Here is a 27,803-nt window from a genome sequence, read left to right on the forward strand (position 1 = left end):
ATTACCGACAGGGATGTGCCGAGTCTGGGGAAACGTACATTTGTGTGCAAGGAGGTCGAGGAGTCCCTGAGTGTGCCTTTTGGTATCTGAACTTGCCTCTGGGAAACTTTTTACCAGTCCTGAAAAGGCAGTAGTAGGAACAACAGGGCACTGATAAAGAATCCTCTTGCTCCGGTCACAATGGAAAATCTACTTCAACAGTCTAGCCTTGCCACTTTTGTAAAGTATCCTTTACATGCAATTAGGAAAAACTTATCAGTGGTGGGAAATCAGAGAACTGAAGAAAAGGTATGTTTTTTCACTATCTTGAATGCTAACGAGCACTTTTATACGTGAACTAGATTTATAAATGAAGATTGTTTGGATGAAGTGTAGTAAACTTATTGAAGCTCTATGATTTTATTGGATCAGGACAGTCTTTGCCTGAGAGCAGAGATTTTTTGGATCAGAATTACCAAGCCATACGGAGTTACTCAGACTTGAAACACTTGGAATCTGAAAGATGGATGGTAGAAGCTTTGTAATGAGTTTAGGTTGGAAATCGATAATTGGCTAGTAAAGCTTTTCTTGGGGTCCAACATGGAATATGCTGTGTGTTCTTCACTAGTTTTCAGTCCGTTAGATTTGAGTTTCTTTGCTGTCTTGCTGTTTAGTGCCCTCATCTATTTTTAGAATTGTCAACATTTTACCTGTATCATTTTCAGTTTTAGAAGTGACTGTGCATGCATAAATAATACTGTCTTAATAGCAAACAACACTCAGATTGTTGCTTAGTCATTTTCAGTTGTGTCTAACTCTTTGTGAGACCTTTTGGGGGAGTTTTCTTGGCAAAGATGCTAGAGTAGTTTGCCATTTCCTTCTTGAGCTCTTTTTTATAAATGAGAAAGCTGAGATAAATCGGTTTAAATGACTTGTCCAGGGTCATACACGCTAGTAGAAGACCCAAACTGGATGATAAATGTAGAGAGGCGGAGAAAAGGAAGATGGAGAAAAGCTTCAAATTGGTCAATTACCTCCAAAGACCAAAGACCAATGTTTGCCATTCTTTGATTCTAGCTAGGCATTTATAGAAACAGCCTTTCTGTCAAAGAAAAATGAGCTAACCCTTGTCTCTTTCCAAAGACGTCATTTTTAGTAATAGTGTATAGAACTTTACAGTATCATACGATCTTTTTAAATAATTACAAAAGTGAATAGTTACTTAATTTCAAAATCATAAATTATTTTTGTAATTTTATAATTTGAATAATTTTATAAAAAATCAGTATCTCCCAGTTTGGGCACAGTATTTGAAACAGAGTAGGACCTTCAGAAATACTAACGGAATTGAATAGAAGGAAAAGGCATGAGTAGAAATTGCTTGTACGCATCACACTAAATAGCTGGAATAAATGATGGTAGCTGATTCATTTAAATAAATAGATAAGCCTAGAATAGAACTTGGGAAAGAAGTTGATAGCTTTGCTAATGTGTTCACTAAGTGGGTCCATAAGCTGTAATATTTGTAATAAGGCCTGCAAAATCTCCTATTGTGTTGATCTTGAATGTCCCTTTATTTGCCCTTTTTGAAAATACAGTGTGTGAATATCACAGAATACTAACAAAAGGAAAGGTCAAGAGACAGAAAATACATCTTCTCTAATGAGGTGTTTCACCAAAAAATGCTGGCATTGATTATATGGAAGATAAAAACCATTCTTCCTGTTTGAGAGGATGTGGATTTCATGCCATTCCTTTTTCACGTCTCTACACTAGCAAAGAATTAACCGGAATGGCAAAGAAAAGACTTGGTTGTCACTTGATGAAGAAATGGATTTCAAAAAACTAGCCCCTTCTCCATTTCCAAATCTCAGCACGTGCTTTCTTAAAGGAACTAAAATATGGAAAAGCTGTGTCATCATCCTAGAAGCAAGGCCAGCCTGCAAAAGTGAGAGAGAGAGAGAGAGAGAGAAAGAAAGAGAGAGAGAGAGACAGAGAGAGAGAGAGAGAGAGACAGAGACAGAGACAGAGACAGAGACAGAGAGAGGGAGAGAGAGAAAGAAAGATAGAGAAAGAGAGAGACAGAGAGAGAAAGAAAGATAGAGAGAGAAAGAGAGAGAGAGAGAAAGAGAGAGAGACAGACAGAGACAGAGACAGAGAGAGAGAGAGAGAAAGAAAGATAGAGAGAGAAAGAGAGAGACAGAGACAGAGAGAGAGAGAGCAAGACGGGTGGTGCCTCAAAGCCCACAATAATGGAATCCTCCAACTGGATCACTTCTTCTATGTCCAGTCTTCTATGAATCAGCAAAACTCAGTCCTTAGCTTAAGAATTTCATACATTGGGCAGCTAGATGGCTCAGTGGAAAGAGCACCAGGCCTGGAGTCAGGAGGTCCTGGGTTCAAACCTGCCTTCAGATAGTTCCTAGCTGTGTAACCCTGGACAAGTCCTTTAATCCCAATTGCCTAGCCCTTATCGCTCCACTGCCTTGGAACTGACACTTAATATTGATCCTAAGACAGAAGGTAAGAGTTTAAAAAAAAGAAAAGAATTTCATACACTGATCAGCTCATGGCCAATCTATATCAAATGCTTTGGGAAATTACAAAGGAAGTGAAAGAGCATTGTTGCCCTCTTCCTGAGGCTCTTATCTAATAGGGAAGTCAAGTCCATTATGTAAAAAGCACATATGAGCCCTTCTTGTGCAACTTTTTAAAAAATGTTAAGCAAATTTTAATTATTTTAATATGAGATTTCATGTATGTACATGGTTTTGCAAGAGCAAGACAACTTTATCAAGAACAGTCTATATCAGACTAACATTCTATTCCTTTCTCAGTTTGGGAATTCTGTCTCCTAACATTTATTATAATTCCCTTAATAATCTCGTAGATGGTCAGTAAAGAATTGTTATAGTGGGAAGAAGTCATTGTTCTGCGGTCAACCTAATGATTAACAGCTTCAGATTTAACTAGGTTGGTCCTCAGATTAGACACGCATATGCAGTTTATCACTAACGTGCTTAAGAAATACATGCTGAGGAGCAGCTAGACTGCTTAGTGAATAGAGAGCCAAGCCTAGAGATGGGAGATCTTGGGTTCAAATCTGGCTTCCGATACCTCTTAAGAGTGTGACCCTGGGCAAGTCACTTACCCCCCCATTGCCTAGCCTTTACCACTCTGCTGCCTTGGGATCAATGTTTAATAGTGATTATAAGATGGAAAGTAAAGGTTTAAAAAAATACTGAAATAAATATGTTAGAAGGAAAGTATCTGCAGACATTGCTTTTATGTGTTGTACTAGAATCTGCTAGAGCAGGGGTCAGCAACGTATGGCTCTCAAGCCATCTTTGGCTCTTTTGAGGGCCAGATAGGGCTCTGCAGGAGCCATAAAGTCCATTTTTTTTCAGGCGCCTTTACAGGAGCGGCACTGTGAGTACTGGACGGCTCTCACGAAATTACATTTTAAAAAATGTGGCGTTTATGGCTCTCACGGCCAGAAACATTGCCGACCCCTGTGCTAGGGGATGAAGTGAATAAAGCTGCATGATCCTGGGCAGATCACTTAACCTCTTTTTGCTTCAGTTCCCTCAACTACGAAATGGGGGAAACAATAGCACTTGCCTCACAGAGTTGCTGTGAGGATGAAATGAGATCATACTGGCAAAATGCTTTAGCACAGTGCCTGGTACACGGTTGTTTAGCTGGGTTTCACATCTGCTTCCATGACTTCAATTATATAACGTGTATGTTCATGATCTTAGAGAGACAGAGAGACAGAGAGAGAGACAGAGAGACAAAGAGACAGAGAGACAGAGAGAGACAGAGAAAGAGAAAGGGGGGGGGGGAGGTGTAATGTCCAATGAGGGCTGTAAGTGTCACATCTGAGCTTAAGGAGAATGACTGGAGCAGTAGTTAAGATGCATTAGTGGGAAACTGGAGGAGCCTAATTAGAAGACTTTCAAAGACTGGTTGCTCTCTACTTCGAGCAAATCTATTCAAAAATTTTTTTAAACCCTCACCTTCCGTCTTGGAGTCAATACTGTGTATTGGCTCCAAGGCAGAAGAGTGGTAAGGGCTAGGCAATGGGGGTTAAGTGACTTGCCCAGGGTCACACAGCTGGGAAGTGTCTGAGGTCAGATTTGAACCTAGGACTTGTGTCTCTGGGTCTGGCTCTCAATCCACTGAGCTACCCAGCTGCCCCCAAATCTATTCAGTTTTTAAAAGCTCTAATTATTTACACATTTTCTCTTCTATTAAGTAGAAATCTTCCTTGCTATGTTCTCATTTTCTCCCCTAAATCTTCTCTAGATTTGATATTCCCAATTCCTTTAACTAGCCTCTGTATGGTCTGGTCCCCTAACCAACTTCATCAGGCAGCTAGGTTGCACAATGGATAGAGAGCCAGGTTTGAAGTTAGGAAGACTCATTTTCATGAGTTCAAATCCAGCCTCAGATACTTCCTAGCTGTGTGACTCTGGGAAAGTCCTGTAAAACAAAACAAAACCTTTACCTTCTCTCTTAGAAGTAATGCTAAGCATCAGTTCTAAGACAGTAGAGGGATAAGAGCTAGGCAATTGGGGTTAAGTGACTTGCCCAGGGTCACACAGCTAGGAAGTGTCTGAGGCCAGATTAGAACCCAAGCTGTCCCATCTCCAGGCCTGGCTCTCTATCCATTGAGTCACCCGGCTGCCCCTGGGCAAGTTACTTCACCCCATTTGTCCAGATTTCCTCATCTGTCAAATGAGCTGGAGAAGGAAATGGCAAAACACTCCAGTATCTTTGCCAAGAAAACTTCAAATGTGGTCACTATGAGTCACACTGCAATGGCTAAACAAGAAAACCCAATTTTATCACCTTCCACTTCTAGCTCATCAAAGTTCTCCTAAAATGTGACATCCAATAATGTAAATAATACATACGTGATCTAACCAAGGCACAGTACATTAGCACAGTTATCAAGCTCCCTTTTATGGCCTCCGTGTGTGTGTGTGTGTGTGTGTGTGTGTGTGTGTGTGTGTGTGTGTGTGTGTGTGTGTGTGTGAGCTCCCGCGGGCGTGTGTGTGCCACCCCTCCCCACAGCCCCCAGGCTTTTGGCTTTACACAATGCTGCTGAATCCTACTGAAGTTGGAATCCACCCAAACTCTAACCCGCCCATGCTTATGCAGAATCTCCAGAATCCAATAGAAATGTGATCTTGACTTCTCAGGCCTTCTACAATCTTGGTCCAATCTTCCCTTCCAGCCTTATTCATGCTGTTCCCCTTCTCATAATCAATATTCTAGCCAGGATGGAGCATTCAGCATCCCTTCTCAGCCCATGCTCTCCAGTCACAGTCTCCATCCCTTGCTTATGCTTTCTGACACACCTAGACTTGGGATTCTTTCTTCTGCAATCTTTCAGTGCCTTCAATTTTACAAAGCGCTTTACTAATATTATTTCATTTTATTCTCATAACAACATTAGTGGGGTAAATGCTATTACTACCCCCATTTTACAGATGAGGAAACTGGTCTAGAGTCATGCAACTATTAAATGTTTGAGGTAGGATTTGAACCCAGGTTTTCCTGACTCCAGGTCAGGCTTTCTCATCTTTTTTAATTCTTCTCCCTTCTACCCCAACTCTTTAAACCTTTTGGAGCACTTTCTTCAACTTTTTCCTTTGTTTTTGCCTTCATCCTCATTTAGGTACTTATCTCTGCCCTGACACTTGGCATATTCCACAGAGCTGGCACTTAATGTAAAACTCTGATGAATCAAGTGGTTCTGTTTCTTATTCTTGTACCATAACTATGGAAAGCTTTCAGGTAAGGCAAAGATTTCTGAGTACCTGGAATGCCTTCCTTTGGACACAAAGGGCATCACTCAAATAGAAACTTACCTGGAATCCTTTCTTTGTTAACACCCATTAGAAAAGGAAGTTGATATTTACATACCTTGGACAAACAGGGCTGGACCTCCCAGAAGGTTCACAGTATAATCCTCTAGATTTTACTTACCTTGAATTTATTGTTGAAAGTGTAGGCTTTCCTCTTTTTGTCATCATCCTCAGCAGCAACCTGTGGCTCTCAGAGATATTATTTCTTTTTATTGTTGATCCCTTTAATTTGATAGTCCATTCGTTTTTTAACAAATCCTTCTTCTTTCCCCCAATGGGAGATACTTCCTTTATAATAAAGATAAACAAAGAAAGGGATGTGGGAAGGGAGGTTTGCTTTATTATGTCAGTTCATCAAAGTTACCAGTTCTGATATGCAGGTATTCCACAACCATAATTCTTCTTATCCCCAGTAAAGGGAAGGTGATAAGTTTTCTTCACTTTGTTTCTGAACTTAAGCGTTATCACTGTACAGTTTGTTTTGTTTTTATTTCCCCTAATAATAACAATAATAGCTAACATTTATATAGTAGTTATTATGTGTAGGAACAGTGAGGTGGCTGAGAAGATAGAGGGCTGGGCCTGAACTCAAGAAGAGCCATCTTCATAAATTCAAATCCAGCCTCAGACATTTACTAGCTATGTGATTCTGGGCAAGTCAGTGAACCTTGTTTGCCTCAGTTTTATCATTTGTAAAATGAGCTGGAGAAGGAAATGGCAGACCATCCCTGTATCTTTGCCAAAAAAACCTTAAGATGGGTCACAAAAGTTAGACAGGGCTGAACCAACTGAACAAAATACTATGTTAGGGCAGCTAGATGGCTCAGTGGATAGAGTCAGGCCTGGAGTCAGAAGGACCTGGATTCAAATATGACCTCAGATACTACCTAGTTGTGTGAATCTGGGCAAGTCATTTGATCTTCTTGAAGGAAGGAAGGAAGGAAGGAAGGAAGGAAGGAAGGAAGGAAGGAAGGAAGGAAGGAAGGAAGGAAGGGCGGACGAACGAACAAACGGAAGAACTATGTGCATGCCAGATACTGTGCTAAGCACTTTAACAATTATTATCTCATTTGGGTCTTGCAACAACCATGGGAGAAAGGTGCTATTATTATCCCCATTTTCCAGTTGAGGAAACTGAGGCAGCCAGAAGTTAAGTGACTTACCCAGGGTCTCACAGTTACTAAGAATTCGAGGCAGGATTTAAACTTATCTGACTCCAGACCCAGTGCTCTATCTACGGCACCACCAAGTTTGTTGCAGTATATATTATTTTCCTTGTTCTATTCATTTTGCTCTGAATGGGTTCAGATGAATCTTCCAATGTTTCCCTGGATTCTTCATATTCTATTCCATCACATTGTTATCACTGTTTATTAATTCATTCCACAATAAAAAAAATACTTTGTTTTCAGTTCTTGGCTTATTGGGGCGGGGGGCGGGGTGGGGAGGGAGGAAGGTGGTATGGATTTGACTATGAATTTCTATTTTTGACCCTCTAATAGCAGTGGGACTTCTAGGTCAAAAGAGTATAAAGGTGGCCTAGAGGATAGAGAGCCAAGCCTAGAGCTGAGAAGTCTAATTGTGTGACCCTGGGTAAGTCCTTACTGCTCTTCTGCCTTGGAACCAATTATTAGTATTGATTCTAAGACAGAAGGTAAGCACTTAAAAAAAAAGCATATAGATTATTTTAGTCACTTTCTCAGCATAATTACTAATTTCCTGAAACAGTTCTTAGTTCCCCCAGTAGGGTACAACAGCCCCTCCAACACTGATCATTTATATTGCTTGTAATCTTTGCCTTTAGGCTTCATAGAGTCTCTTATTTGCATTTGCTGATTGGAGCAAGCTTTCAATTGATTTCCAATAGCTTTCGATTGTTCTGTTTATGAACTTGGGCTTCTTATCCATTTCTGAAATAGTCCAGGAAGAAGTTAGAAAGGGCCAAAGGAGGCTTATCTTATAAGTGTTTGCCTTTCTGAGTTTAAACATTTACTTTGTCTCCTGAATTGGCAAATTTAAAACTGCTGTGTAATGTAAAGCTGGGCTTCAGAGTTGATTTTGTTTGTTGATTCATTTTTATGACTAGCCTGGGCAAAGAGAACTTTTTCAAGGATTCCTTTAGGCAATGAATCATAAGTTTTCTTTTGTCAATTAATTGTGTCTGACTCTTTGTGACCCCATTTGGGATTTCCTTGGCAAAGATCTAGAGTAGTTGGACATTTCCTTCTCTCGCTCATTTTGCAGATGAAGAAACTGAGGACAACAGGGTTAAGTGACTTGACCAGGGTCATACAACTAGTATATGTATGAGGCCACATTTGTACTCATATCTGACTCTAAGCCCAATACTCTATCCACTGTGCCATCTAATTGCCCATCACAAATTGTGGCCCTAGTTCTGTAGCCAACTGGACTGGTATTGAGTGAATAGCCACTTCTTCCCCCATTATCTTTCCCAGGTCTAGCTTGAGACAGAAAGCTAATCTGAAAAGGAATGGCCCAAGAGGCTAGAAAGCCACACTTAAAAAGGAGAGGAGCATCCAGGCCCGCAAAAAGGGAGGGGGGGGAAGGGTAAGAACAGAATGACTGACTCTCCTGCCAGTCCAAGAAGCCCCATTGCTAAAGCAATGTGATATAATGTAGTACTAGTTCTTTGACTTTTCAGTCTCAAGACCCCTTCATACTCTGCAAAAAAAAATTATTATGTACTTCCAAAGAGCTTTTGTTTTTGTGGGTTATTTAGTGATATTTAACATATTAGAAATGTAAGGGGGGAAGCTAAGTAGCACAATAGATAGAGTGGAATTGGGAGGGTCTGGATTCAAAATTGGCCTCAGACACTTCCAAGATGTGTGACCCTGGGTAAACCACTTAACCCTGATTGCATAACCCTTGCCATTTTTCTGTCTTAGCATTGATACTAGAGAAGTTAAGGGTTTTAGATTTTTTAAAAAGAAGAAATTAAAATGTCTTAGTAATGTAGTTTTGACCTCATACATCCCTGAAAGGGTGACCACACTTTTGAGAACCATTAGGGCAGTGATGAGGAATCTTTTAGAGGCGGAGTGCTGTGCCCCTCCCCATCACCACATGTTGAGTACATGGAAGGGTGGGTGAAGTGAGGAATGTCCTCGGCGAGTGTAGAGAGAAGGAGGGAGTGGTCTGAGCACTCTTCTCCTCTCCAGCTCTGCCACCTGTGAGCTCCCTACCTTCCCTTCTGTGTGCTCCCATTGGGCTACTGGGCAGACAGGCGACGATGTGAACAAGTGTCCTCAGGCACGGTGGAGAGGGGAGAAGAGCAGCTCCCCCCTAGTCTCTCTACCTTTCTAGTAACAAACTCTGGGGGTAGGGGGTGGGGAGGGAGGATGGCCGAATGCCCACAGAGAGCACTCTGTGTGCCATCTTTGGCACCTCTGCCACAGGCTTACCATCACTGCATTAGGGTAATGGTTTAGAATCAAAAGCCCTAAATTCATGTCCTGGGTTTGTTACTCTTTACATAATGACCTTACATAAAGCAAATCAGTTAAAGAATTCTTCTTTTACAAAATGAGAGTAAATATTAGGCTAGATGATTTCCAAGAGCTCCTCTCATTCAAAATTCTTTGACTCCCTGCAGCCCCACCAAAACTATTCTGCATTCTTTCCCTTAATTTGCTCATCACAAGTTATAGCTCTAACAACAACAAAAAAAAGCAAAACCACTTACTGTAGGTTTCACCCTAATGTTGCCCTCAGTGATCCTCTGTAGAATTGATTCCAGAATGAAACTGTCTTTATGAGTGAAGTCCTTCTCCTCTTCCTCAGTACTCTCACTCCCTCACGTGAGGGACCAAGCACTCTACAGAACTCTTTTTTTCTGTAAACAGCTATTTTTCAGTTTTAGTGTGGCATGATAGACTCAAAGGAAAAGGTCCCTACTTAATCATCCGTGCTTCCAAATAAAAATACTGTTCAAATAGGAGCTCTTCAAACATGGGCAAATACTGAGACCAATTGGCACAATTAATCCTGAACAGAGCATACCTTAATTACATAATAGGGGCACACCGAATGTGCTTTTATACAAATATGAGGAAAGAATTCTCCCCCCACCCTTGCTGTTAACTTTCACCCAATAATTTCCCCCAAACAAAGCCCTGATGAAATTCTCAAAATGAAAAACTGAGGCTATGACCAAACTTTTGCAAAGTCATTTATTTCTTGTATAATGGCTTACTTTGACGAAACAAACCAAAATGGCTAAGAACAACTGCCTTTATTTTGTCTGGACATTTCATTCCTGAAGTCTGCTGGGTGATAACATACACACGGAGGGAGCATTATCTTTTCCACGCATGAGATCTCTTCCCCCAGGAGAAAATTCTTGCTAATTCACGTGTTCGATATACAGATACTACACTGAATTTAAGCAATACTTAGTCCTAAAAATTAGGTCCTAAGCAATTCTGAGCTGTAGCTACTCTTCCTACTGAAACAGACCATGACCTGTAAGTACCACTTAAAATGAGTGCAGTTTACATTTCAATTGCTCTAAATGATAGGCCTGGTTTTAAAAGATGACCCACTTCACCAGAGCCCTGTGAGTATAGGGAAGAATCTTCTGCCAACATACATTTTCCCCACACTGTTTTCTAACTCATATCACCCCTGAAATTGTAAATGAAAATGTTTAAAGGCACCAAATCTATCAAGTATTGAGTAGTTTAATAGTGTACCAAAAGAATTCTACCCCCCCACCCACCCCCAATTCCCCCAATTATTCTTGCTTCTAACCAGTGTGGCTAAGTGCCTGATACTACCTGGTCAATGAAGTATTGTTCTAGCTATCCTGACTAGGAATAAGAATACAAAGACTGATTTCATGGTGAGAAATACAACTGTGGCTTATGTTGCCAGCTGTCTTGCTTTGTAACTTTTGGTATGCCTTGACATCAGCAAGTGTGACTATACTAAGAAGCTAGGGAATAAAAAGAGAAAAGAACGGGCATTTTTTTTTTGTTTGTTTCTTGTTTAATGAAAAGACTTCTCCCCCTTTCCATCCCAGCTTTTGAAAGGATTGGTATTATACAAGAATCATTCTTGATGAACAAAAATTTATTAATCACTTGCTATCTGTCAGGGCATTAACCATCTCTGAGGAATTTCTGGCTCTCCACGATTGGGGTTCAGTGACTTGTCACTCAACTGGGGAGTGTCTGAGGCCAGATTTGAACCTAGGACCTGCCATCTCTAGGTCTAGCACTCTATCTACTGAGCCTCTTAGCTGCCCCTTTAGAATCCCTTCTAAGACAGAAGGTACTTCTTGGAAGGAACCGGCAAAATACTGACACCCTACCCTACCTCCTTCTAGGTTATAAACATAGCAGTTGAGTTAAAAGAATCAGTCTCCTCTTTTACAGTTGGACTCTATCCTATTAGCATTGTCTAAAAACTTTTTAAAATACTTTTGTTAAACCCTTTTTAACCTTACCTTCTGTTTTAGAATTGATTCTAAAGGGGGAGGTAGGAGGCTAAGTGGATAGAGAGTCAGGTCTAAAGATGGGAGGTCCTGGGTTCAAATCTGGTCACAGATATTTCCTAACTATGTGACTCTGGGTAAATCACTTAACCCCAATTACCTTGTTTCTACCATTCTTCTACCTTGAAATGGGTAAATGTTTAAAAGGAGTAGAGGTTTAAAAAAAAAAAAGAAGAGATTGATACAAGTATTGATTCTATGACTCATCTTCCTGACTCTAGACCCAGGACTCCAACCACTACACCACCTAGACTCTAACAGGACAAATGAGGACATATAGAGGAAGTTCCCAAGTTTCAGGGCAGTTTAAAACTATAATAGCTTAAGGAATAGGGTTTAATAAGCTTCAAGATTCAATAAATTGCACTTAGACAAGAGGGCAGCTGAGTAGCTCAGTGGATTGAGAGTCAGGCCTAGAGACAGAAGGTCCTAGGTTCCAATCTGGCCTCAGACACTTCCCAGCTATGTGACCCTGGGCAAGTCACTTGACCCCCATTGCCCACCCTTACCACTCTTCCACCTAGGAGCCAATACACAGAAGTTAAAGGTTTTTTTAAAAAATGGACTTATAAAGATAAGTATACAATATTAAGAGAATAATGCAAATAAGTGCAAAATCAGTCATTACAAAGTAATTTGGGGAAAGTGGACACTTTGGTTTTGGGAAAGGCTTCATGCCAAAAATGATACAGGAGGTTCATCTTAACAGAAAAGGGGGACTCTGGGGTGGAGCTAAGGGGAGTGAACATGAGGCAGCAAGTACAAAGGTTCAGAGGTAGGAGATGAGGAGTGTTAGGTGAAGAACAGAGAGAAGGCCAGTTTGACTGGCAAGCCAAAGTGAGAGGGGAGGAAAGTCCAATGAGCCTATAAAGATAGGCTGGGACCAGTTTATGCATGACTTAAAGACCTGAACAGCAATTTATACTTACTTTAGCCTAGGGGCAATAGTAAGTCCCTGGAGTTGATTTGAGAAGGGAAATCTGAAAAGTACTTGGGTAATAGTAGGTAGGATGGAATGGAGGGAGGAGAAATTTAAGTTAAGGAGCAATGATGATGTTGTTACAGGAATTTGTTGCTCACAAAATTAGCTCCTCACTTTAGAAAAAAAATTAAAACCCTTTACTTTGCAGTTTTGAATCAGTACTATGTATTGGCTCCAAGACAGAAGAGAGGTAAGGGCTAGGGGCAATGGGAGTTAAGTGATTTGCCCAGGATCACATAGCTAGGAAGTATCTAAGGTCAAATTTGAACCCAGGACCTCCTGTCTCCAGGCTTGGCTCTCAATACACTGAGTCACTTGGCTACTCCTATTGCTCACTTTTTTTTTTAAACAAGTTGGTCAAGTTGGGGATGAGAAAGAATTAGGTAAGTAAATTCTCAGTGGAGAATAGGGTTCCTGCAAAAGATCTAGGTTCCTGAACCTTGAATGTGATTTTTCTTAGAAAGCATCTTTTGAAGACTAGCTAAGGTGAGATAAATAAGTGGTAATAGAAGAATAAGCATGTGAAAGCTCTCCTATATCAGGCATATATTTCTGAGGGCCTTGACAAAGGATGAAACAACAAGCCATGTGAAATTCCCCTTTCATTGATGGTTAGGAAGATTTGGGGATTGGATTAGGTATCCACGGGCCCCCTAAAGCAGAATCTTCCTGCCCACCTCCAAGTGACTACAAGAGTGGGCAATGGATAGTGAACAGTGAAGAGCTGTACTTCAGACCAACAAGACCTGTTTTGAACATGCTTTCAGGGTGGCTCTTTTGGTTTCAAGATCTGCCATTTTCTCAATGAAGTGTTTCATATTTTCCTCAAATTTTTCATTCTTTTGATTTTGTTTTATAGATTCTTGCTGCCTTGTGAAATAATTTGCTTCTAGTTGTTGGATCCTATTTTTAAAGACTGAATTTCATCCCTGGCTTTTTGGTCATCCTTCTTCTTCTGGTCTGATTTTCTTTGTAGGTCATCTTTCACTTTCTTTACCTTGTTTTCAAGCTGGCCAATTCTGGCTTTCAAGACACTATTTTCTTGTTTTAGTTCATGTACTTCCACTGTCTTCAGCCTTTCTTAATTGTTTTTTGAATTGTATTTTGAGTTTTTCCAAAGTCTGAGTCCAATTCGCTGGAGTTTCTGCATTTTTTCTTGATGTTCCTTGGTCCTCCTCTGTTCCGTTTGCTCTTTGTTCTTTACCTGGATAGAAGCTATTGATTGTGATTTCTTTTTTCTATTTTTGTTGTTTACTCATATTTTTTCTCCTTCTTCTCCCCTTCCCCTTCCCCCCCCCCACCCCCCGCCCAGTAATCTGGCTATAATCTTGCTCCTCTGGTCATTTGCTGGATCTGTATTAGGTGCTTGCAGCTACTTTCAGTGCAGTCTATGGGAGAGGGGTGTTGGAGCTTCCTTGCCCTCTGAAGACTTCTTATCTGCCTTATTGAAGAGATTAAGCCAGGGCAAGTTGAACTGCAGAGCTGGGTATGCCCTAAGGCCAAAACTTTCTGGGGAGGTGGCAAGATGGAGTGTTTTGGATACAACTAGGCTGCCCTCTCTGTGTTTCTCCTCCAGCTGACTCCCTGCCATCTGTGTTCAATGCCCTGAGCCTGATATAGCTGTGCCAGCAAGGCACTCCCTCCAGACCAGCTCCCTTTCCCGCCTAGAGATTCCAGGAGCTGCTAGAGACTCAACACAGCAAGTGGGGCAGGGGTCCTGGGATCTTTCCTCCTCCTTTCCTGAACCTGACAGTTCAAGAAATCAGGCTTTCCTTGGCATACCTTTTAAGTTGGTCCAGTAGGAGGATCCCCCCATCTGTTCTGTTGTTAGATTTAGTTTTCTATCCCCTTGAAGGACTTTGTTCTTTTTTTTTTTTTAAGTTAAACTTTTTTTATTTTTAGAAAAATTTTTCATGGTTATATGATTCATGGTTTTACTTTCCCCTTCACCCCCTCAAACTCCCCCCTCCCATAGTCAATGCACATTTACACTGGTTTTAACATGTATCATCAATTAAGACTTATTTCCTTATTATTGTTAGTTACATTGGTGTGGTCCTTTCGGGTCTATATCCCCAATCATGTCTGCTTGAACCCAAGTGTTCAAGCAGTTGTTTTTCTTCTGTGTTTCCTCTCCTGTAGTTCTTCCTCTGAATGTAGGTAGCATTTTTTTCCCTTAAATCCCTCAGAATTGCCCTAGGTTATTGCATTGCTGCTAGTACAGAAGTCCATTACATTTGATTTTACCACAGTGTATCAGTCTCTGTGTACAATGTTCTCCTGGTTCTGCTCCTTTCACTCTGCATCAATTCCTGGAGGTCTTTCCAGTTCACATGGAATTCTTCCAGTTTATTATTCCTTTGAGCACAGTAGTATTCCATCACCAACATATACCACAATTTGTTCAGCCATTCCCCAATTGAAGGGCATACCCTCGTTTTCCAGTTTTTTGCCACCACAAAGAGTGTGGCTATAAATATTTTTGTACAAGTCTGTTTATCTATGATCTCTTTGGGGTACAAACCCAGCAATGGTATGGCTGGATCAAAGGGCAGGCATTCTTTTATCGCTCTTTGGGCATAGTTCCAAATTGCCATCCAGAATGGCTGGATTAGTTCACAACTATACCAGCAGTGCATTAATGTCCCAATTTTGCCACATCCCCTCCAACATTACTCTTCCCTGCTATCATTTTAGCTGATCTGCTAAGTGTGAGGTAATACTTCAGAGTTGTTTTGATTTGCATTTCTCTAATTATTAGAGAAATTATTAGAGATTTAGAACACTTTCTCATGTGCTTATTGATAGTTTGATTTCTTTATCTGAAAATTGCCTATTCATGTCCCTTGCCCATTTATCAATTGGGGAATGGTTTGATTTTTTTATACAACTGATTTAGTTTCTTGTATATTTGAGTAATTAGACGTCTGTCAGAATTTTTTGTTAGAAGGATTTTTTCCCAGTTTGTTGTTTCCCTTCTGACTCCCCCCCCCCTTTTTTTTTAAACACTTAACTTCTGTGTATTGGCTCCTAGGTGGTAAGGGTGGTAAGGGTGGACAATGGGGGTCAAGTGACTTGCCCAGGGTCACACAGCTGGGAAGTGTCTGAGGCCAGATTGGAACCTAGGGCCTCCTGTCTCTAGGCCTGGCCCTCAATCCACTGAGCTACCCAGCTGCCCCTTCCCTTCTGATTTTGATTGTGTTGTTTTTGTTTGTATAAAATCTTTTTAATTTAATATAATCAAAATTATTTATTTTACATTTTGTAATTTTTTCTAACTCTTGCTTGATTTTAAAATCTTTCCTTTCCCAGAGATCTGACAAGTATACTATTCTGTGTTCACTTAATTTACTTACAGTTTCCTTCTTTATATTCAAGTCTTTGGTGTGGAAGGACCTTCCAAGGTCTGGAGTTTTTCTGTGTCTAAGCTGCCATCTTCCCAGAATCCCCAGGGTGGTTCTTTTGGAACGCAAATAGTTAAAGAAGTCCTGGGAGCTATGATAAGATAGAAGAATAAATAAGTACACTTATACCACAAAGCTAGGAGGGAGAGAAAAAATGAAGGAGGGAAATGTGAACAAACAATGCTGCCCTTCATATGCAAGGGTAATGCTAGTGACTTACTATCAATGTGTGCTAAGTCTTTTAAAAAAAATCATAAAGGGTTTATTAAGGCAACTTAGTCAATCTTTAAACATTTAAGTAAATGGCCACTATGTTCCAGATACTGTGTTAAGCCCCGGAATTTACAAAAAATAGGCAAAAGATAGCTCCTGCCCTCAAGGAGCTCATAATATATTTGGAGAGACAACATACACAAAAAATAACATATGGTATTCAATTGGCAATTGAAAAAAATAAGTGCAGAAAAATAGGTAAAACCCAAAATTGTAATTTTGGGTCAAATTCACGCCATTTCCCCAAGTAGTATAAAGTGTCTCAGCAGTTAGTCCAATCACACAATCCTTTGTGTGAGTCATTGCATTGTTTTGCACCAAACATTAGTGCCCACATCAATCTTTGCCCAGAGCTGGTAACAAGTTATGTCCATAGTGCTTCTCTTTGTTTCATTGATATGTAGTTAAAATAATCTTGAAATACATAGTGATACTGTTAAGTCTGATAAGCTGAAGGAAAGTCATGAAGTGCCTAGGTATGTCCCTATAAGAAATAATTATTAAAAAAGGCAGATAGATGGCTCAGTAGATATAAAGCCAGGCCTAGAGATTGGAGGTCCTGAGTTCAAATCTGAACTCAGACACTTCCTAGGTGTGTTACCCTGGGTAGGTCACTTAAGCCCCAATGTCTGGCCATTACCTTACCAAGACAGGAGGTAAGGGCTTTGTTTAATTAAAAAAATAATTATTTAATAATGGGGTTCACTATTATTCATGATTTTCAATTTATGTGAAGAGTCTTGGAACTACATTGGCTGTGTAAAATAAAGTCCTACTGTATATACAAACCAAGTTAAATATAGAATAAATAGGGCTGGGGGCAGCTGGGTAGCTCAGTGGATTGAGAGCCAGGCCTAGAGACGGGAAGTCCTAGGTTCAAATCTGGCCCAGACACTTCCCAGCTGTGTGACCCTGGGCAAGTCACTTAACCACCATTGCCTAGCCCTTAACACTCAGTATTGACTCTAAGACAGAAGGTAAGGGTATAAAAAATAATAATGATAATAAATAGGGGGGAAAATATGAAAAACCAAGAGAAAGTGCTAGAATTAAAAGGGGGTTTGGGAAGTCTTTCTGTAAAAAGTGAGATTTTAGTTGAGGCTTAAAAGAAACTTGGGAGATTAGTAGATAAAGTTGAGGAGGGATAGCATTCCGGGAAGCAGACAGCCAGACAAAATGTCCAGAGCGGAGAAGCCGAATGTCTTGTTCTTGGATGCCAGTGTCCCTGGATAGAAGATTACTTGTCAAAGGGTAAGGTATAAGAAGACTGGAGAGGTAGGAGGGAGCTAGATTACAATGTCAAATTATATAATATATATTAATATTATAATATAGCTTTCTGTCTCCAGACATGACTCTTTATCCACTGGGTCACCTTGCTGCCCTGGCAAAGTATTTTTCCTCACCACAACCCTATGCAGTAGATAGTATAAAAAAATTAGCCTCCTTTATAGATTAAGAAGCCAAGACACTAAGGTGTTATTTGCTTTGCCCAGGGTTACAGAGCAAGTGTCTGAGGTGGGGTTCAAACACAGGCCTCTGGAAAGAATGATATGGTGGAAATAACACTGGATGTTGAGTTAGAGGACCTGGGTTCAAATCCCACCTTTGCCATTTCTAATCTGCCAAGCCTTCAGCAAGGTCCTTCACTTCATTTTCTTTATCTGTAAATAGAAGAGGTTAGGTCAAGATGTTTCCATGGCCCTTCTAGCTCTAAATATAAGATCCTCCCTCCAGTAGTACCAAAAGAACACCTAAAATGATCTTTTTTTTTTTTTTTAAACCCTTAACTTGGCTCCTTGGTGGAAGAGTGGTAAGGGTTGCCCCCCCCAAAATGATCTTTTTAATGATAAAAAATGATCACCCTGGGGCAGCTGGGTAGCTCAGTGGATTGAGAGTCAGGCCTAGAGACGGGAGGTCCTAGGTTCAAATCCGGCCTCAGACACTTCCCAGCTGTGTGACCCTGGGCAAGTCACTTGACCCCCATTGCCCACCCTTACCACTCTTCCACCTAGGAGCCAATACACAGAAGTTAAGGGTTTAAAAATTTAAAAAAAAAATGATCACCCTTTATACCTTCCAAATGTTCTATGATGTAGGCTCTTGTTTGAAGAAAGGTATCACAGAACTTGTGGAGAACCAAGATCCCCCCACTAAAAACAGCAAAATATGGAGCTATAAGTATCATGTAATAAAACCCAGGTATCCTGCTGCAGGAAACTTATAATGATTGCTAAGTAATGAATATGGATACTGGAGGCCACTCATCAAATCCCTGACATCAAAAATGACTTTTTTTGGGGCAACATGATATTCTGGATAGCAACTAACATTTAGAAATAAGAATTTTTAAAAAGTGTCACTTCCAAGTTTAGAAGAGCTATTAATATTTTGCTGAAAAGAAAATATAATGAAGGAATGTACTTTGTATAAGCAAGATGTTCAAGTTGGCTTGATGAGTAGAGGGATACTTATAGGGAAATATATAAATATTAGAATATTCAAAGACTATATCATTCATATTTTGTGATGCATGTAGTTCAAAGCAATACATGTTATAGATGGCCAATAAATATTGATTCTATTATTTCTGAAGGGAATATAGAGTTAGAAAATCTTGAACCCCTTAAAACTACATTACCAAGAATGCTTTTCCCTTTAGGTACTAAGTGTTTATAAGTTCTGTAGCTCCTCCCACTCATTCTTCTTTCTCAACCAGGGCTGAATTAGGTAGTTTTTTTTTTCATTTAGTTATTATTAATACAACTTTTAAAATATAATACTTAGTTATTGCATATTAAATTTAAACGTCACAGGAAGTAGACTTTTTTTCATAAGTATTTCTTGTATACAAATTAAGTAACTGTCCTTCAGGACCTCTCTCTCTGATTTCCAGAAATCACTGCCAAAATCATCAACAGCATTGAAAAGAAGACATGAATTATACATATTTTGATAGCTTCTGCTAGAGAAGAACAGATCTAATTAAAAAAATGTTAACAGCTTTTCAAATGTTCTAAAAATCAGAAAGTGGAAATGCATGTTGGGATGCAAACTCCAAAATAGAATATCTCTTTGACAAACTTACTGATACATACAATCATGGCATGCTTCAAAAAGTTTTTTTAAAAATTGGTTCCTAGTCTGAAATTATACAAATGAAAGTATTATCCTTACCTAGTGATTTTAGTGTTTAAGCATTTCAGAAATGATGCCTAATCTTTCAAGGATAAAAAGAATCTAAAAAGTTCATCATATCTAAGAAAATGAGTATCATTCCCCTCTGCCAGTTTTTCTAAGAATGAAATCTTTTTCAGTCTAAATTAACACCAATCTATTAAGTACTTATATGAAGACTATTGTACTGCCTACTAGAGGAGATAAATGAGGCAATGTCCTTGGCCTCATGGAAACATGAATAACAATACAGCACAACAGAAGTACTAATACCACATAAGGTCCTTGCTTGGAGGAACTGAGAAATATATGTCAGCATGTTTCTGGAAACCACTGTCCAAGTTCTTAATATGTTTTTATTTTAAGTTGAACTGTATTATTCTAACTTCTGATTATATAAACTATAATATTTGTACAGATATCATATCTATAGACATAAAATACATTATTATATGTTACATATAATGCATATGAATATAATTAGTATAAACATAATATAAATAGACATCAAGATCTCAATATACTGAACACTCTTTTTAGATAATCATCTTAATTAAGTCCTCGGGGGATGCCGTAGGCAGCATTTTTGTTTTGAGCTGGGTTTGGACTAGACCCTTGAGATTCCTTCCAACTCTGCAATATCCTATGACTCATTTCTTATTCTATTATCTGTTCATCCAATGATATTGCTTTTTATGTCTTAAAAACATGTTCTTAGTAACCTAAAGTTGTATGTATATGGTTTTGTAAGAGCAAGATAACTTTATCAACAGTTTATATCAGACTAAAAATCTATTCCTTTCTAACTGACTTCTTAGAATGGCAGATCAGAGGACAGCTATAGATGCAACATACAATTTAAACAAAGCTGGAAGCATAGATTGAGACCTGGAAGGTACCTGACAGTTATGCTAGCCGTTGGGGGTGGTGGTGGTGGAATAGAGAGATGTGGGTGCCACTGGTTAAACAGGTTGAGGGACTCAGACTCAAATCATAAACATTAATGACTTGATGGAGTTCTCTAGTAGAGTACAGTAGAGACCAGTCCTTGGCTATAGGCTATTTTAATGTTTTTGTTAATGACTTGGTTGAAGGCATTGATAGCACTGGTAAGCAACATGGGAAATGCTTCAAAGAGGAAGATGATTTAGTCATTGGACGAAAGATCTTTGAAGTACCTTTATAGGCCAGAATGATGGTTAAATATGACAGTTTGAAACTTAATAGATTAAATATAGAATCCTAATCTTGTGCATTCAATTTCTGAAGCACCAGTGCAAAAGGGACAATAGTATGGCTAGACAATTTCCATGGAGAAAAGATCTTGAGATTTATGTAGACTGCAAGTTACATTTGAGTCAATGATATGACAGTCCCTCCCACCCCCCAATCTAATATCATGTTACACACTGGCATAATGTACAAAATAATAGAGGTGAGAATTTGCTCTACTTTTCCTTATCCATTCCACCTTGGGACAATTCATTTCTGAAATGTCAAATTTTAGGATGGACATTATTAATTTTGGGAGTTTTCAGAGGACAACAACTAAATCAGATTATCAGTTGAAGGAATTGAGGATGTTTTGGTTTAGGGAAGACTTGATGTTGAAGTAATTATATCTATCCCTAATTTCTAGATCTCTAAAGGCACTTTGGAAGGAAATGGGGGTTCTTCTTCACTGGGAATCTTCACATGGAAGGTAGATGACTCTTTGTCAGGACCGTGACAGTAGAGGTTCTTGTTTAGAAGCCATAAAATCCTAACTTAGACCTAAAATCCTGTCTACTTCTGAGATTCTGAGTATCTTTAGCTATTCTTTAAGACTTAAAGGAAAAAGAGGCAGCTAGATAGCTCAGTGGATAGAAAGCCAGTCCTATATATAGAGGATCCTGAGTTCAAATGTGACCTCAGATATTTCCTAGCCGTGTGATCCTGGGCAAGTCACCTAACCCCAGTTGCTTAGCCCTTAACCACTCTCCTGTCTTGGAATCAATACTTAGTATAGATTTTAGGACAGAAAGTAAGGGGTTAGAAAAAAAGACAAAGAAAAAGCTCTAGCTGGATATCTGCATCCAATTTCTTAATTATATATAGGCTTACATTCTTTCTATAGACTTCATTTGATCTTAGTGGCACTTAATGACATCATTTAGAATATGCCTCATGAGAATAGCCTTCCTTTCCTCCTGTTTATACTTACACATTTAGTTTGTGATACTGATGACCTATAATGCTGACTTCGGCTTCCAGAAGTCCAAGATAACACCTTGGAAATAGCAATTTTCACCTTCCTTTTGAACCTTATTCTGGATTGGGTCAATCCTGACCCCAGATTTCTCCTTGAGCTTAGAAATTCTCCTTGCTTATGGAGACCATGTTTTAACCAATTCTGCTTCTCCTGCTTTAAAGGAGGCATATGGGGACATGTAAAATAATTATTTGAGTATTTTCTGCCATGGTCTACTAACCAGGAATGCCTAGTAAATACACCTCAAAATTAAAGTTGCTTTAAGCCATGAGATGCCTCTAATCTTAATTCCACACCTGACCCTCATTTGTTGTGATAAATTACATCGCCATTATCAGTGCATTCTGAAACCTGCAAACTCGTGTACTCTAAGGACCATTTTTGCCAGATGATGAGACCTTTCATTTGATCTCTTACCTCATCTCCTTATTGTGCCTGGGCAGTAAAGTGTGCCCAGTAGGAATTAAGTCTATTTGCTTCTATGTCCTGGGCTGAGCTCTTTGGATCCTGATCAAGTTGGCTGGCTTCTAGAGTCCTACTTTCATATTAATTCATTATTAAAATGAAGTTTGGGGGCTTCTTTTTGCATTTATGCATGATAGGAAGCATTATAGGGAAAGAGAGAGAGAGAGGGCGATTCTGCTGAGGATCTGGAAGGACTGAAACAAGCAAACTTTGCAAATGTAGTCATTTCCCCCCCTATTTTTCATCTGTAAGTTTTAAAGTATAGGGCTGTAGAACAATTCTTCTTGGGGAAAATGTCTTTAACCTTTGGAATGGAAGGAAATGTGGCCTTTTTGAAAGTCTTCCTAATTAATAGGGGGCAACAATGTCAAATGAAATGGAATAGCTCCTAGTACACTCAAATATTGCAGCACAGTCAAGTAAAATGTGGTGATGCCTCTACTTGATATCAATAGTGTGGGGGAACTTGTTACTTCTCAAGGTAGCTCAGCCCACTTTTAGAAAGCTCTTATTGTTATGAATTTTTCTCTCTATGTCAATTGAGCCCAAATCTGCCTTCCCATTATTTTTTTTTTGTTACTAGTTCTGCCTTCTGAAGTCAAGTAGAATTAGCCTAATAGTCCTTCCACCTGACAGTTCTTCAAATATTTGAAAGCAAGTCCTTGGCTATTCTCTAGTGCCCCAAAGTTAGGAAGTCCTTTTCCCTAGGGGAAATACCTCCATTTTCCAACTAATCCTCAAGCCATCCTGGGTTATTCCTTTGTATGTCATCTCATCCTCAATGGACAATCAAGGCCAGAGGCCTGCCTTCCTCAAAGTCATAGGATTGTGGCTATAGCATGGAGGCCATCCACCTATTATTGTCCTTTTTGGTTAGTAACATGAGTGACCTACCTCCTTTTTGCATTTACACATGCATAGTCCTTACACCATTTATTGCATCTAAGTAAGCATCCCAAAGGATGGTACTGCGTCCTTATGTCCACTGAGCCTAGGGACGCCTCCAATTCTGATTCTTTGTAGACTATAGCGTTCCATAATTTTCAGCCAAACATAATCGCTAGGAGAATACTGGTGCTAAAAAAAGTGTGTGTGTGTGTGTGTGTGTGTGTGTGTGTGTGTGTGTGTGTGTGTGAACAAACAGTCTGGAGTTCTGCTATAAGACTAAGAATTTTTTTTAAACCCTTACCTTCCATCTTAGAATCAATACTGAGTATTGGTTCCAAGGCAGAAGAATGATAAAGACTAGGCAATTGGGGTTAAATGACTTGCACAGGGTTATATAGTTAGGAACTGAGGTCACATTTGAACCCAGGACTTCTCATCTCTAGGCCTGGCTCTATGTTTACTGAGCCACCTAGCAGCCCCAAAACTGAAACAAAACAAAAAAAATTCAATGGAAGTAAGCTCTAAGTAGGTATTGGATATTATTGGGGCATTGTTTATTGTAGCCAAAATCTATTCCATGGTTTAAACTTCTTTAACAAATTAGATTCTAGGAGACAAAGAAGAGTTGAAATTTTAACTTAATGACTATTTCTCTTGCCTATTGTAACATTTGACAGATTTGTTGTTTACTAGGTGTCTTATCTAGGAATTAGGATAACTTTCTTTGACTCCTAAGGATGGGCATGAAACTAAGGAGGAATGTATTCAAAACATTAGGCTTTTTTTTTCTTCTGTTATTGATTCTAGGGTAGTCTAGTCCATAAGGTAAGCTTAAAGATCCTCTATGTAAAATTGTACCTTGCATGTGAGGGAGGCTCCTCTTCTTTTTTTACCTGTTTGTTCAAAAACTTCTAGAATATACTTTCTGAAATGGGTCCCCACTCGAAATCCAGATCTCTTGGCATGGATGAATTGCTTAAGTCAAGTTGACTTAGTCCATTTTATGTAAGGAAAGGGATTTTCTTTAGTGAACTTGGGGTTGCCCTTTGTGTCTAGTTTGAAATATTCTGATTTTTAACACTAGTACTTGTTTTACTTCTTGGGCATCATGAAGGAAAGTTTAGTTCAATGATCACACAGCATACGGACAGTACTACAATAGCTTGGCATACAATCAAGGGGCTTTCTGATTGGCTGGCTGAACTTGGGATTGAAGAATGGATGGACTCCGTCCAAAGGGACGGGCCCTGAAATATGCTGGGGAGCTGTACTTATGCATAAAATATTCTCACACTTCAAACTGAGCCAAGATAGATCTGAGAAACAGAAGCCAATTAGAAATTATGTATCCCTAATTGTGAGACTGTTTCTGTGTATAGGTTCAAGTTTTACCTCTGACAGATACATATTGGCAAATCACTGAACTTCCCAGCCCTAGGCAACTCTCTAATACTATAAATGGCAGAGCTGGTGCTAACCTACATCCAAAGAAGAAATTCTTCACTGGGAGCCCCCTTGGTGATGTTGTTGATATTGATGAGTTCTTTTTCTCTAGTGCTCTTACTTTTTGGGACTCCATTTGCAGTTTTCTGGGCAGAGATTTAGGAATCTGAGGAAACAAGGTTAAGTGACTTGTCCAGGGTTTCAGAGCTGGGAAGTATCTGAGGCCAGATTTGAACTCAGGGAGTTGCTTACTGTCATACAATTCTGGTTTAAAATGAAACAAAAATCTAGGGAATATTCTTTTCTATGAATTCCTAATTGGGTTTCCCTTGGGTATTTCTGGATTTATGGCATGGGATAGTCATAGTAGATAAAGTGTTTGGCTTTTATTAGGAAAATGTAAAGTTCAAATTCTACCTCTGATATTAATGGGCTGTGTTTCTTTAGTTCTTATTCACTTACTTCTGACATAGGTAGGTTAAAAAAGGGATACTGTAAATTATGTGGGCTGGTAAGGCTCACTAAAGCTGAAAGAGATTTTGAATTTAACTGCAGGGCCCTGTTAATGAAGCTTACTTAATACATTCAACAAATACAATCTAATTTTCATATAAACAATAGTTTGACCTAGGTTCAACCCATAGATATATTAGATATAGTATATATTTTAAAATAACTCATTTTTGTTTAGATTCCATTTCTCTTTCATATTTTTATGCTTTGAGTACTTCTAAATGTTGAGACCATGGAGATATGTAGCAATTCTTTGGCCTGCTACTAGACACTAACTCTGAATAAGATCTTTCTGGCAAGAATATATATTTTTAAAACTTGCCAGAAAAGATGCCCATTCTTCTGTAGAAGAAAATATTTTAGCTATGCTGTTGCAATTTTTAAAAAGTAATCATGTCCTTGGTTTTTGTTTTTAATCATATCATACTAAAAGGGACAAATTTATTTTTAGTCATCTATCTGTAAAGGTATTTCTTAAGATTAACCTCTGGCTGACATATAAAACATTCATAAAACTTCCCTTTTATTAAAACAGTGCTTAAAATCACTGCTTAATAAAACTTTCCTGAGCTTTGTTTTTAAAATCCTTAAGCACCACATATCCTTTTACTATACAGGTTTATGAAATACTGGTTACTAACTCAGATTTTAAGAATCAAGTAAAACAGCAAAACCCATATTTCTCAATTTCTCCCTTTCTCTAAAAGCCTCACTCATCTGCAAGACATTCTATATTAAACCACTTCTTGCATTTGAATTTCTTCATTCTTTAAGCCAATGATTCAAAGTTAATTGAGGAAGTAAGAAATTCTTAGATTATTAGATTGATTGAGGTGAAATGTAGCATATGGAATTTTCACTTTTTTTTACAAAAATCAATCTAATATGAGTCAGCCTGACCAGTTTCATAGTCTAAAAGATATGGGAAAATGGAAAAGGGGTGGGAGTGAGGGGGAAGACTTAAACTTGTGTACATTTATATTTCACAGAAAAATCAAGGTAAAAGATTAATTTTAAAATAATTGTTTAAAAGATGATGGTATTAACACATTGGGCAGTTAGGTGGTGAATTAAATAGAGTGCTGTCTGAAATTGGGAAGACTCATATTCCTAAATTCAAATCTGGACTCAGAGACTGACTGACTATATGGGCAAGTCACTTAACTCTGTCTCAGTTCTTCAGCTGCAAAGTGAGTTGGAGGAGAAAATTGGTAAACCATTTCACTATTTTTGCCAAAGAAATCTCAAATAGGATTATGAAGAGTCTGGCATGACTGAAAAAGTGACTTAACAACACATTATTGAAAATTAAAAATTAGTCTGGGCTAAGCCATTCACTTTTTGCCTTTGTGATCCATTTCATGAATTTGTGATATATATACCAGTTTTCTTTCCTTTGAATAAGGCTAACAAACCCTCCTTGCTAATTGATTGGTCTTTTGACAGTTAGGCACACTGGTACTTATGATTGATCAATCAGATCACAATATTTCATTACTGGTCTGTTTGGGGTCTAACCAACTTGAATTCAGCACTTTTTAGGTTTGTCTTTTTTTTTTTTTTTTTTTAAACCCTTACCTTCCATCTTAGAATTAATACTATGTGTTGGTTTCAAGCCAGAAGAGCCATAAGGGATAGGCAATGGGGGTTAAGACTTGATCAGGGTCACCCAGCTAGGGAGTGTCTGAGGCTAAATTTGAACCCAGGATCTCCTGTCTCCAGGCCTGGCTCTCAATCCACTGAGCTACCCAGCTGTCCCCTCCCCTATATAATTCTGGTGAAGGTAGTAGCAAACCTGTGAAACAACATATGCCTTTGTTACAAAGGGCATTAGGCCCCATACAAACTATTCTCCTAAGTAAAAGTTTAAGGAGATACTGATTTCTTGTTGGCTCTTGTTTATCCTTACACGTGGGATTAAAAACCACTTGGACAAGATAAGGAAAAATGTGCAATCCACAGCCAGGCAAGGCAAATGTTGACTCAACTGTTTAAATTGGAAATTGAAACTATTTCCTCCAAGCTGTACAGTTTCAGGTCCAGAAGTTAAAGCCTAACCTTGAGCTCTCCTGGCCTTGGGGAGGGGAAAGGAAGAGGGGATTCCAAGACTGTAGTCAGTTGCCTTTTGTTTCTCGGTAGAGGAACATCCTGGCACTTGTCCATTCATCTGTTGTTGAACGCTTGTCCACACATCTGTGGTTGGAACCTCTTTTGCAGGAATGTCATGAGCTCCACGAGCTCCACAGGGAGGGTACTTCTGTAGATCCTTGAGCTGGGGGGGATCCATGACCTCTTTTTGACTGCCCTCAAGTCCCTCCCACCCAACCCTTAGGAGGGGTATGTGGACATCCTCCTGTCTAGGGCCTTCAATGCCCTCTAGCGGAAGTGGCCACGAGTGGATTTTGGCTCAAGCAGGTAAGGAAGCCTCGTGGTCCTCGAGCATCCTCCAGGTTGGGGATTGTGCTGGCCAAGGTCACGTACACGAGTGGGCGAGGGGGTAGTGCAAGGTCCCTGACATCGATCCATCCATTGTGAGAACCCGGGTGGGTTTGTCTATTTCATTTCTCCTTCCAACCCTCGGTCATCCTAGTCTAAATCTCTGGGGGCAGTCCGCAACCTTTGAGCCAGCCCTGAAGGGGTTCTCTTGCCCCTCGATGCACCAGCGGTCCTCAACTGAGCGATACCACAGAGACCTAAAGTGAGGGAGAGCAGTGACCGGAGGAGAAGGAAAGGGGGATGGGGAGAGGTCTGGTCCCGAGCCCTCGGCCCTCCCACCGATGTCACTTCCGCTTCTAGCCCCGCCCCTCCCCATTCCGGTGGCGGAAGTGGGAAGCGGGTGTCTGGTTCAGCTTGAGCAAGTCCTGGGCCCTGAGAGATTCGGAGGAGCTGGAGAGGCGGGGCCTCAGGGAGGGGGCGGAGCTTAAGTTGCGGGGCGGGGCAGGTGCGCGCGGGCTGCCGGCGAGCGTGACGGGGTCCCTCCTCCTCCCGGCTCGCCCCCGCTCGCTCCCTCCGGCGGTCCCTCCGTCCGCGG

The 27,803-nt window shown here is 39.7% G+C and overlaps 1 protein-coding gene across 1 annotated transcript in view; it reads left to right on the forward strand.

Annotated features, from left to right (window-relative positions):
* The first annotated feature begins 254 nt into the window (after positions 1-254).
* Positions 255-27,803, forward strand: part of ATP2C1 (ATPase secretory pathway Ca2+ transporting 1) — a 137,190-nt gene continuing 109,641 nt past the window's right edge. Inside the window, exon 1 of the mRNA XM_044678804.1 lies at positions 255-288. The gene's annotated coding sequence lies outside the window, so the exon portion shown is untranslated. The remainder of the gene's footprint in view (positions 289-27,803) is intronic.

This window comes from Gracilinanus agilis, chromosome 5, assembly GCF_016433145.1.
Source record: "Gracilinanus agilis isolate LMUSP501 chromosome 5, AgileGrace, whole genome shotgun sequence".
Classification (NCBI taxonomy): Eukaryota; Metazoa; Chordata; class Mammalia; order Didelphimorphia; family Didelphidae; genus Gracilinanus; species Gracilinanus agilis.